Consider the following 10,431-nt stretch of genomic DNA (forward strand, 5'->3'; position numbering starts at 1 on the left):
AGTTTTCTGGATATACTTTCGCTGCGGAATCTTCCCAAAAATATTCCACTTATTTCTCCACAAATCTATTGATGTTATACTTGTTCTAAAACCGGTTACTATGTGTCAGTACCGGTAAGAGTGATAAAGATCTTTGTCTTTTCTCCTCTTGCAGAGTTCACTTCACAAGGTTAGATTTTGTTTTGCTTTTTGTATTTTTCCTCTTTCTCTTTTTGTGCACTGTGGACGACTTGGTGGAGGTCCTTGTCGAAATATTTGCTTGAATCTCGTCTTCTTATCTTGCTACTGGCTGACAAAATCCTCATTTCTCACCAATTTAATGACCTATGTGATTCCCCAGTTTAAGAAGGCTAGAAAAGCAAAAGGCATGCAAGTGTTGGCTTTCATTAAAAGCGAAGAGAAAAAAGATTCCATTCTGTAACACGTACATGACTTGGTGGAGGTCCTTGTCGAAATATTTACTTGAATCTCGTCTTCTTATTTTGCTACTGGCTGACAAAATCCTCATCTCTCACCTATCTAATTTTTCTCTTTTTATTTATTATTTCCTTTCTTGATTTCATGAAGAGCTTTCTTTCCGATCGTTCACTGTTGGATGTCCTCAGTTGGTTAATTTTCCATGAAAATTAAGGGAAAGCATGGGCTCCCAAGGGCAGTGTTTTGGGACCTACACTTCACTTTATCCATATAAATTACATGGGAGACCACCTTGCATAATCTTCGAAACACTTTTCCGATCATAGCATGACATACTCAGCCATCCAGAAGCCGAATGAAACAAAACGTGCTTCAAATATCCTTACAAAATTGAAAAATAGTCTGATACATGAAAGATTAACTTTAATGCATCAAAAACAAAGAAGCTGCTTAAAATCCAAAAAACTGTGCCATTTGTACACCCCAATTCTTTTTCAACAATGTAACTGCAAGGAGAGCGGACGAGTTTCATCTACAAGGTATTCATTTCTTCACCAATCTTTCTTGGAATAACCACTTTGAACCAGGGTGAGCTCAGAACAGCTTTTGCCGCAGGAATCTTTTTTCCATTCAGCTCAATTATCCTAGTTTTAATGTTGTGTATCAGATCCTCAGCTAAATCAGGATACCAACTATATCCTGCTGCTCCTATAAAACTGATAACACCACCTAAAAATACATAGAAGGTTAAACGGGAATACACCTTTTACACCTTTTACACAGTTTACACCTTTTAGAGACGGTTGAGCAGAAATTTAAGACCTTGATGTTTAAAAACGAGGTAATTGAATAGCAGGATATCAAAAACCTTTAAGTACCTTCAGCCGTGACTAAAGAAAAAAAAATGTGCTTACTTTCCATAGAGTATAAATTATGTTCTGGTCTCCAAATAGGAAACAAATTTGCACTGGCTCTTAAAGAATGATAAAGTTTGTCAGAAATAATGTTAATAAAAGAGCTATAATAAAAGTCTTAATAGCTTTTAAAATATATACCCTAGATTTTTGTTTTATAATATATAGGAATAAATCTTTGTTAGTCAAGTCTTGTGGCTTATCGTTCATCGGACACTTTTTCGACTTTTCATGAATTTAACGACATTGTTTTAGAAAAGTAAAAAATGCACCCAAATAATTAATCAGGATATAGTAAGTTAATACTATTTATAGTAAGTTAAATTCATTAGGACAAAATTTTGAATCTATAGTTAAAAACTGTTATAGAAAACATATTATGCATAAAAACAGGTTTTTAAACAATAGAACAAAAATATAAAAACTCAACATATCACTTTCATACCCAAAAATGAATATTCTTTAACAAAGACTAGGTTACTCAGAAGTAATGAAAAAGGTGCAGATAGTAGAGAGACAAAGAAAGAGGCAGATAGAACTGGGGGAATCTAAAAGAGATAAAACGAAACTAGCACTTTTAAATAAAGCTGAAATCTCAATATTTTCGCTTTTGGTCAATAGAGTAAAAACACTTCTACTAAACTATTTAGTAAAAAAAAAATGAACTGAAAAATACGCAATATTGAGTCTTAGGAGCATCATTAAGATTTAAAAGGAATTAAAATAATTTTATGTCTGATATAGGATTCCCCTTCATACAGCTATGATTGAGGAGGAAGCATTACCCCTCCTATATAAAAATAGTTTTTGTTCATTTTAATTTTTATTTTTCTTTTTGCTTTCAGTAGAATTTTTTTTTCTTTTTAATAAGTTGATACAGCTGATTATGTTCTATAGCTTGTAAACATCAAAGCTCAGTTTGTAACTTGATATAAAATTGTTATTCTCAAATTACTCTGGGATATCAACCTTCCTTCTTTGTAAAAATTCTTCCCCCTTTTCCCTGAGAATTCCTTTGGCTTGAATGTATTCCCTACAAAAAGTTCACCCTAACTCAAATTCCTCTTCTCCTCTTAAAGTTTTGTCTGAACCATTTCATCTTCACAAATTTCCCTCGACAATTCCCTCTAAAAATTATCTTTAATTTCATAGAGATTCTATTTTATTTCTTATAGTTTATGATATAACCCAGAATCTCTTCATCCTTCTTGAAAAAAATTATCTGAGTAAAAATCCCCCATTAGAATTCCCCATTAGAAAATCAGTCATAAATTTCGAAATAACATATACTATATTTAAAAAAGTGATAAATAGTACACTTTATCAAGCTCTACTACCAAGGCTGTCCTATTGGCGGTCCCAATAAAATCAAATAATTTTCCTGGCGTAAAACTACAACAAGTCATCAAAATGAATAAATAATACCTAATACAAACAGATAATACAATAAATAATCGACTTAAACTCAAATCTAGCAGAAACTAACAAGGTTAGGGCTGTCAACCCTCATGCCTTCTTAACAATAGACATAATTTGCACTTACCCCAATTACTTCTAAAGATAGGTATATAATTTGCAATTCTACGCTTTTACTCCGGAACCTTCCCAAAAAAACAGTCCGCCAATGAAATGGAAAAACAACATGGGAGATAACTTTGCAATCCCCCTGCATCATTTTCCCGAAGATAGCACACCAAATTCAGCCATCTTTAAGCACGAAGACTCAAGACAAGTCTCTCATTCCCTAGAGATACATCTTTATAAAATTGAATAGTGGTCTGATACAAGGATGATTAGCTTTAATGATTCAAAACAAGTAATCTTTTTTTAACCCGATGAAAGGTGCCAAGTGAACACCCAAGTTTAATTTTCAAAAATGAAATATGAACCTGAAAGGAGAGTCAACGAGATTTGTCTAGGGATTAATTTGTTCATCGATCTTTCTTGGAATTACCAATTAATTTAGTTTTTTTCTTAATAATGTACAAGAAGTTGTTTTACTCTATTGCCTGAAAACAGTAATATTAAGTAGTTTATTAAGTAGTAATATTTAATTTGAACTTTTACTTTTTCTCTTTTTAGCCCCCCCCCCTTGTCTATCTTTCTACCTCTTTTTTTCTGACTTTTTTTGGTTTCAATTCCATCTCTATGTATTTCTTTACTTTTGCATAAACTTGTCTTTGCGACTTTCAATACTTTTTTTCCTTTGTTGAAAAGTAGTATTTTGTCGTACATGGATATAAAAGTGATATCTAAAGTTTTTAAATAGTTGTTCTATAGTTTAGAAACCAGTTTTGTAATATATATATATATATTTTTGGATATGAATGTGATATCTTGAGCTCTGCCTCTTTGTTGTATTATTTAGAAACCAGTTTTAATATGTTTTGTGTTTTCTATATTAGTTTTTACTCTATAAGTGTTAAAAATTGATTTAAAAGAATGAAAATTCCTATAAAAGTATCCACTTTCCTTCTTGTGATCTATTGTTCATGTACCATTTTTACTTATTCAAAATAATGTTGTACCATCCAAGAAGATTTAAAAAATTTTGAGTAAAGATGATCTCCTCGAGGATCACTCGTCCCTTACCAAGCCTATGAAATGAACCATACGCCATAATACTTGACGCTCAAAGATTTATTCTTATACATTATATTAAAACAGAATCAATAGAATCTAATAACATACTAAGTAAATTACTAATTTAAATACTGTTGTTGTTTTCAATTTTATTGATCTTTTGTACTAGCTATATTTTTAATAAACCTTGTGACTCTTTAAGTGCAAATGCAAATTTAAACTCCCTTTGAAGACCCAAACATAATTTTAACTTTTATGAAGAAAGTAAATATTTTATTCCTATATTGAAGGCTTCAGGCACTTGAAGGTATCTGATATACCAGTATTCTATTCCCCGGTTTTGACAATTTGAGGTTTCAAATGCCTTTTCTACATTCTTCTGATGTAGTCACAAAAAGAATATTATGGAAAAACGTCCCCATACACATCGTTCCAGATAGAAGTGCAACGCTGGATACAACTCTTCCTCAATAACTCGGTTCTTGGCATTCCTCGTTTAGATAGTTGGATTTATATCCTTACCTTAGTGTCTGCCATGATGGTTGAATAAAGGGGAGAAAATGTGAGAGAGCACGTTTGAGGGAGGAGAATTCATGTAGCATTAGAAAAAAGTCATCGACACTACTGCAAACCTTTCATTCAGAGGGTAGAGCTAGTCATTTGTAGAGGTGCAGCTCACCTTGTTTTCCCTATTCTTGATCCTTTAGAGTTGTAGTATGAGTGTCTTAGGGAATTCAGCATATAGAACATATTTTTATCTTCTCTGATACAGGACTCTGAAAGTGGAATAATTGGGATGGATGGAAGATGATTTTTGCAGCAAAAAGTCACTCTTAAAAAGTTCTTCTTTGGCAGGAGCAATTTCTACTAATTTTTTTTTTTAATCTTTGTGGATTTTACGAAATAATTTTGAAAAAACTAAACAAAACACCCGAATAAAAGATCAAAAGATGGAAGGTTAATCCTTTTTATAGGAAGTTACCTTCTTTTAAATCATGTCTTAGAAACGTTATAGTAAAACATAATATAGAAAATATATTATTTATATAAACTGTTTTCTGAATAAAACAACTAATTGGTAAAAACACAAGACATTACTCTCAAATTCAAAAATATAGATTGTATAAAACTGGATCCTAACCTATAGAATAATTAGTTAAAAACTGTATATATCACTTTTATATCCACGCATGACCAAATAATGTTTTTTTAACAAAGGACAAAAAGGTATTGAAAAACACAAAGAAAAAGTTATTTAGAACTGACAAAAAAGAAAGAGATAGCAAAGAGACAATACAGAGGCAAATACAAAAGAGGCAAAGTAATAAAAAAGAATTCAAATCAACGAAAAACACGCAGCACTGAGTGTAAGGAAAAATATTTAAAATGAAAAGAGAATTTTCTCTCTGATTTAGACTTCCCCTTCCTACACCTTCTATCTGTAAACTATTGTTTTTAAGTGCTTCGAATAAGCTTCTCATTACAAATGCTTGGCTCATGTGTTTTAGGATTGTTTTTTTGTATAGATTTGGACCTAAATGGCAGACACTGGTATTTACAGCTAAAAAAGGGGAGGCAGCGATATAGCCCCCCTTCCCCCTGTATAAAATAGTTTCTGTTCGTTTTAATTTTCAATGCTGCTTTTCACTTTTAGTAGAAATTAATTTTCTTTTTATTTTATAGCTTGCAAACATCAATGCTAAGATTGTAATTTGATATAAAATTGTTAATCTCCAATCGTGCCAGGATAACAACTTTTAATCTCCATGAAAATCCCCCCCAATTAAAATTCCTTCTGTGTGAATAATTTCCCCACGAGAAGTTCACCCAAGCTAAATTTTTCTTCTCCTCTAGAAGTTTTCCCCAGGCCATTCTACCCACGCAATAATCTCTTCTTGACAATTACCTGTAGAAAATTTTCTTTGCTTTCATATACTTTTTATTTTATATCTGATCATTTTTTAGATTCTCTCAGGATTCTCCTTTTCCTTCTTGAAGACATTTTTCCGAGTTATCATCTCCCCCACCCGCCCATAGAAACTCCCCCTTGAACATAAGTCATATATTAACAAATAATAAATACTATATATAGAAAAGTGAAAAATAGTACTTTTTATCCGGCTTCCCAACCACACAAAATTCCCTTCCCCTATAAGAAAATTCCTCAATGTAAAAATCATTCTTCCTATGCTCTCCCAAGAAAAATCTCGCCCCCCCCCCTCCCACAAAAATATGTCTATAAAGTAATTTAAGTAATTTTGATTGCACTAGACCTTTAAAGTCCCAAATGGTGATACCTTCTCCCATTGAACTATTGGGGGTCAAGTAATCCTCAAAAACATTGTGTATTGACCTTTCGACTATGTTGAATAAAATGGCTATTCCAATATTTTTATAAGATGTTTATTGGTGGTGGGAAAATGGTGGGAAAGAGAAGTGGTTGGGGGGGGGGGTATAGCTGTTTTGCAGTGTATTTGATCAGTTAAAAAAGAAACTAGGACTTATGATTTACAATCTAATGAACTCATAGAAATTAAAATATTTCAAATATACTTTCTTTTTAGAAAAGTACAAATTATGTTATTTTCTTCAAAGAGGATACAAATTTGCATTTGCATTTAAAGATTGTGATAGTTTACAAGAAATACAGTTAACAATACAACTCGAATAACATCAAAATTGGTTTTTAAGTTATATTGACACTATAAGTATAGACCCCCTTGATTTTTGATATTATAATATACAGGAATGATTCTTTCTGTGTCAAGTACTATGTCTTTATTTTCATCGTTTAGCAGGGGTAGGGGGATGCCTAATAGTAAAGAAGTTCATTTTTACCCACCATTTTTGAACTCTTCTTAGATTTTACAACGTTATTTTAGAAAAATAACATACCCAATAATAATACCCAAATAATAGATCCCATAATGGAAGTTTAATATTTTGTTTTGGAAGCTATATTCTTATAAATAATATTTTAGAACGTAAAGAGTAAAACATGTTATAGAAAACATTTTATATAGGTTCCTAAAATGTAGAATTTTATCACATTAAAAGGACACAAAAACTTTTAATTTCCGTCGAAGAAAACCTCTGGCATTATTTTCGGACCACTGGGTCGATCTCAAGATATCACTCTCATATTCAAAATTATACATTGTATTAAAAAAGGTTTCTAAACTATAGAAAAAGTAGGTAAAAACAGAAGGTTTCATTTTCATATCCACGTGCAACAAAATATTTTTTTTTAACAAATGACCAAAAATCATTGAAAGTCGCAAAGACAATGTTAGTCAGAAGTAACAAAAAGGTACAGATAATAGAAATAAAAATAAATATTGAAAGAGGGCTCGGGTCTTAAAAAAAATAGATAAAGAAATAAATTTGTATTTTTAAATAAAGTGGAAATATTAATATACACTTTGTTATGCTATAGATTAAAAAAACCTCTTCTAAAGTATTATGAACATCATATTATATTTAAAGAATGAATATTGAGTAAAAGGAGTTACATTAACAATTAAACAGAAAATGTTAATTTTCAAAACAAACTGTTTTTGTTTCAACAAACGTAAGGAGCAACAATAAAACTTAAAATGAACTGGAATTATAATGTATATGAGGCGTTTGTCACCTCTTCAATACCTCGCTCTTTACGCCAAAGTTCGGATTTTGTTTCTAATTCCTTAAGAATAACCCCTGAATAACCCCTGAGTTGTCCTATACACATGCTAATATTTGGTCCTTAAAGTTCTAACAATTTGTTCATTTATTACAGTAACAAAATTGAAAACATGTCAGAAATATTTTCTTTTCAGAAAAGTGCAAATTATGCTTTTGTCTTAAAGGGGGTGTAAGTTTGAATTTGCATTTAAAGAGTCACACAGTTTACAAGAATTACATTTAATAAAAGAGATCAAATAAAATCAAAATTGATTTTTAAGTTAGTTTAACAACATAAGTAGATTCTCTTTATGTTTGATAATATAATATACATGGATGAATCTTTGTGTGCCATGTATTTTGGCTTGAGGTTCATCGTGTAGCTGGAAGAAGGAATGCCTGATTCTAAAGAAGTTCAGTTTTGTTCACCGTTATTTAACTCTTCCTAGATTTTACTACGTAATTTTAGAAAATTAAAAAAGATAGTCTAAATAATAGATCAGAAAATGGAAGCTTAACACTTTATTTTTCAAAGTTATATTTAAAATAATATTATTCATCTTATAGAGCAAGAAATACAATAGAAAATATAATCTGTATAGAAACCAATTTTTAAACTGTAGAATAAATAGGTAAAAACATAAAACATAACTTTCATGCTCAAAAATAACCATTTTGTAAATACAGGTTTCTTAACTGCAGAATAAGTTGGTAAAAACTCAAGATACTATTTTTTTTATCCACGTACAGTAAAATACTGTTTTTGTTTTAAACAGAGGACCAGAAAATTAATAAAAGTTGCAAAGACGATTATACTCAGAAGTGACAATAATGGTAAAGAGAGTAGAGATAAACAGAAATTGGGAGAAAGAGTAGGTGTCTAAGAAAAAATAAAGAGGAAGAGGAAGATTAGGATTTCTAAATAAATCGGAAGTCTTAATATTGTTGTTCTCAAGCCATAGAGTAAAAATATATCTTGTAAAATATTATATAGAAATAAATAAGTATCAACTGAAAATATACAATATTGAGTGAAATGAGTCCCTATAACATTTAATATGAATTAAACACGTAAAAATTAGTTTTTCATCTGAAAGTAATAAGCAACATTAAAACTTAAAGTAAACAAAATTATTACGTTAATGAGTGGGTTTGCCCCTTCATTAATACCTAGATCTCTACGCTAAATTTCGAAATTTGTTTAAATCCTTTAAGAATGACCCCTGAATCACAAAGGCTGTTTAATTAGAGTAAATAGCTCTTTTGAAAGTACTAAAAAACTTTAGCGTCATTTAGAAAGCGGCAGTACCTTTCCTGTATGAAATAGTTTGTTATTGCCTTAGGTATTACTGCTGTTTTTTGGTCCTTTGATTTGAACTAAATCCAGCATGCTCAAAAAGTTGGTTGTAACTCGTCAAGGTTCTCTGCCATAGAGTAAGACTGAGCCGAACAATCCCTTAAATATGCACATCTTTGTAGGACGAGTTACAGGAAGGATGTAATTGACATTCTTCATGACTACTTTTTGTTTGGCTCACGTTGATATTGAATCCAACCTTTCAAGCTTGTTCTCTCATAACTGCAAGCACTGCTCGAAGTTCTTCGAGGTTGTTTGTCATGAGTGCTAAATCTTCAGCGAATTCAACATCACTTAAAATTCTGTCACAAAACATAAAGCAAATGTTCTGTTGAATAGCGGTCTTCATCATAACGTAGTAAAACATATAATTTATTAGACATAATTAAATAGTTCAGTAGCCACGATACATCCCTGATAAACCATAGTAAGAAAGCAGAAAGGCTCGGTTTGATGAAATTCTTGAGCTTCAATTACTCCAACGTTCCTAAGGGAGCCAATAGACTATTTTCTTAAGAGTTACCTAGAGTAAAAGAGTGTATCTATAGATATATGTTACTTTGAAACAATCAGTACAAGAGCCAATAATGAAAAAATGGGCCAAAAATGTCTGGACTTTGATGGGATGTAAGAACTGCCATATTTTAGATAATTATAATCAAACTTGTGGATCGTTCCATCCATTTAAGCTATAAAGAGAACAAGCAGTTCAAATTGAGAATTTTAATTTTGATATTGAAAAATTTTAGGACTAGCAAATTAGAGGATTTCTATGGTACAACTGTCAAAATGATAAGTGTGAACGGTTGAATATACCTACCTGGGTATGGTATAGAAATACACCATACAAACTTTTAGTTTATTTCTAAGAAAATAGAATAGTCATGGTTTAAAATTGTCTACGCTTCAATCGTTGGAATAATTAGAGTGTCACGTTGTTACATGATCACTCTGAAGACAATGGCTATTATGATTATAAGCTAACTAATTTTCGGCTTTTATAGAAAATGAATATTTATTTCGTGATATTACAGTGAATAGTATTTTGAAACATGTAAGTTTCGGATTTTACAGAATCTAACACGTATTATTTTACGATATTATCATTTTAGAAAAGTAAAAAAGTCACCCGAATAATTGATCAGAAAATAGAAGGTTAATACCTTCTTTTTTATAGGAATATTACATTATTGAAAACAACATTGCAGGGAGTGACTATTGAGTAAAACCTGCTATAGAATATACATTATGTCTTAAAACAGGTTTATAAACTATAGAACAAAATGATAAGGACTCCTGATATCTTATTCATATTCAAAAATATATATTGCATAAAAACGGGTTTCAAACAGTATAGAACAAGTAGTAAAAATGCATTATGTCTCTTTTATTTCTGTGTTCGACCAAATGTGCAAAAACCAAAACAAGGAAATGTTGAAAAAACAATGAAGTAAAGTCATAAGTAATAAAGATGATAAAGACAGCAGGGAGAAAAAA

At 30.9% G+C, this 10,431-nt stretch overlaps 1 long non-coding RNA gene across 1 annotated transcript; it reads right to left on the bottom strand.

The window, feature by feature from the left end:
• Positions 1-823: 823 nt before the first annotated feature.
• Positions 824-9,497, bottom strand: LOC136041848 (uncharacterized). The gene is made up of 2 exons (XR_010621113.1): positions 8,887-9,497; positions 824-1,146 (listed from the first exon to the last, which is right to left on the bottom strand). It is a non-coding gene; the product is annotated as an uncharacterized LOC136041848 (long non-coding RNA).
• Between the last annotated feature and the right edge of the window lie 934 nt (positions 9,498-10,431).

This window comes from Artemia franciscana, unplaced genomic scaffold (assembly GCF_032884065.1).
Source record: "Artemia franciscana unplaced genomic scaffold, ASM3288406v1 PGA_scaffold_46, whole genome shotgun sequence".
NCBI classification, from domain to species: domain Eukaryota; kingdom Metazoa; phylum Arthropoda; class Branchiopoda; order Anostraca; family Artemiidae; genus Artemia; species Artemia franciscana.